Raw genomic sequence first — 3018 nt, 5'->3', positions numbered from 1 at the left:
GATATCTGAATAGGAAAAAAGATATATCTGGATGCAGATAATAGGGGGCACATTAGTGTCACATTTCTTCCAAGAAGGCAGCTCTCCATCATAAGAAAGAAGCAGGAAGCTCCTTTGCTCTAGGTCGTATCAGGACAGGTCCCCTCCCTCTGAGAAGCAGAGTCAGGTGGGTTTGACAGCAGCTGAGCTATTAGGAATATCACCCTCACTCCATTCTCACTTCCCAATTGTTTCCTTTCCAGAGTCCCATCTCAACACTTCCAGGAAATACTATGGGGGAAAGCTAAGAGTAGTGCAACTGACCATGTTGGGGGTAAGCAGCCAAACTCTTCACCCAGAGGGACATTCTGAGATACACTGCTCATGGCCCCTCAAGTGGACCCAGCAAGCTCAGGACTGAGTCGTCTCTAATGGGTCAGCTCACTAACACCTGCTGCAGTCCCTTCTCTCTTCACTTCACTCAGTCACCAACCAGTTCAATAGCCCTGTGAAACCTCCTAGGAAAGTATCTGAAGGCTGTAGACAAAGAGTGACCCAATAAAATGCCCAATCCTCATCCAAAGAACAGGGAATCATAGGTGACACGTGAAGTTAGGGAGAAAAGCAGGAAACAAGACTGCTTGTCCACTGATACAAAGTACAGAGGGTCTTTTACTGCCAGGAAGGGGTACAAATATATTCAGAAGGGAAACTAAGACAAGGAAGTTGGACAGAGAAAGAGAAGAGGATGGGCACTCAGAAATCTAGAGAGTTGTCATCTCTAAAGATAAAAAAAAAACAGTTCAAGAAGGTAGAGGCTGATAATGGTGAACCACTCGCGGAAAGGCAAGCCTGGCTAGAAAGGGCAGAACAAGGCTGCCTACGGTCTGCCACATGACAACAATCTTACACTTCTGCTCTTCCCCACTGTAAGATGTGATTCTTTTCCATTCTTTCAGTTAGTGTGTCTATGGAAGACTGAGTGAGCCTCATTTCCTTTCTATTTTATCAAACGGTCCCCATATCTCTTCTGGCACTCAAAACCTCCATCTAAAAATTTAAAAAATCAAAGCAAATATCCTACACATCTTCATAGAATTCTAGAATCTTAGCATTCCACAATACAGAGGTTGAAAACATTAAACTGTTCAGTAAGTTTCAAATGAATAGGCACAATTCTCAGAAAATATCCATGTCTTCCTTTCTCCAAGATTCCATACTGAGTATCTTCACTGTAGATACAAAATTTAACATTGGAAACTTCCCAATAGAGTATCATATAACCCCAAACAACATTCTCACTGGTTTCTGTCACCAGGCAAAATCAAATCACAGCAGGTCACAGAACAAGTGAAATTTCTAACAATTTTACTATTCCTTTATGATCCTCAAGACTGATAAGAACACAGAGGGCATTCTCAATTTCTCCACAATTGAGTGGCTATGCTCACATCTAAAGACTTCCTTCACACAGACCTGTGGCTTTCCCTTCCTGACTTAGAAGTCATTTCAGCTTCTAAGGGGGTGGGAATTTCTCCCTGTAACCTCGACAAAGTCGCTTCTGACAGGAAGACCAAGGATTTGCTATACTGGTATGGTGACCTTTATCTGAGCCACATGCCCTGCAAAACACATCTATGAGGGCACATGTAAAGGGATTTCTAGAGGAGAGCGAGACTAGAAGCCGCTTACATTCAGTAGAAGAACAGTCTAGTTTACACATTAGCCTTCAGGATCATGCCGATTGTACTGGAGACCCGCAGGTCTTCCCTCACATGGGAAGGCACCCATCCATATGGACATGACCTATCCTGTCCTCTTAGTGTTGGAACTGCAAAGCTTCTGGGGGAAAAAGATTCCACATCTATGAATTCTGCATTCCTCACCTTATCTGTCTACCTCCAAGATGCTATGGCCACCAGTGGATTTTCTGAGATTCTGGGAGAACAGACTTAAATCCATCCTAATGGACAACTCCCGGCTCCTTACTTATAAAGTCAACTGTTACTGCTTCTGACATGTTCAACAGCCCAGAGGACAGAGAAATTGAGAGAGGAGCCCCTTGCTTGGCTAACAGACATCATGGTGGAAAACTAATTGAGGGAAACAAACCCTGCCACCTCATAGGACAAGCAGGAGAGCAGCTTTGGAGTCCCTCCTTTTATATTATCCAGTGCATCTAAGACTACCTTGAACAAGGGTGAGATTCTACAGTGATCACAGTGCTATTCAGCTCTTCTTGATTCAGTACCGAATGTTAGAGAAGTCTGGTCCTGTGGGAGGCTTCATCAGCACTCTTTAGGCTGAAGAAGGGCGAGGTCATACCAAGAGCCAGACATCAGTCTTCAGTTTTGGCATCTAGTTATCCCTACTCTAGGGGAAAAGATCCCTTGCTCTTCCTGACCAAAGCTCATCCCAGGAGCACTGGACTCTTTCTGTAGAGTGTGGGCATGGATGGGTACTTGCTAACATCTCCCAAACTCCCTTTTTTTCAGCACAGCTATGGAAGGCATCATGCCAGTTGTCCCAACACAAGGACAATTCTCTCTGACCACCATCCAAGTTAATATCTTAGATCTTTCTGGAAAATATCCTAAAGCAACTCAGCTCCAAGCACAAGGCACATCTCAGCTGATAAAGAACAGAAAAGAACCGGGGTGACATTGATCCAAGGTCCTGTTTCCTGACATGGAAATTCACACCGCCACACTATGGGTTTCCTTTCAGAGTTACCAGAGATACAAGTCACAAATGAGCGAGAGTTTACCATGCAAGACCATACCCACCTTTGTCCCCACTCACTACTCTTTTACTTCTGGGTTTGCTGGCATTGTTTCACATGCACAATGTCACTGACTCGAATGTATAGAATCCAAACTAGACACCCTGGTTTCCTTTTCAAAGGGTTGTCTTCAGCTACCCTTCCATTGGCCTGAATCATCAGAAGGAAAATGCCATGTTACACAGAAAAGAGCTTCAGTCATACACGTAGCAAAACCTACACGTTTTACACAATTTATGTGCTTTCCACTCAGATAT

The sequence above is a fragment of the Perognathus longimembris genome, unplaced genomic scaffold (assembly GCF_023159225.1).
Source record: "Perognathus longimembris pacificus isolate PPM17 unplaced genomic scaffold, ASM2315922v1 HiC_scaffold_5821, whole genome shotgun sequence".
In the NCBI taxonomy this organism is placed as follows: domain Eukaryota; kingdom Metazoa; phylum Chordata; class Mammalia; order Rodentia; family Heteromyidae; genus Perognathus; species Perognathus longimembris.
Note: the sequence above shows the minus strand (reverse complement) of the source record.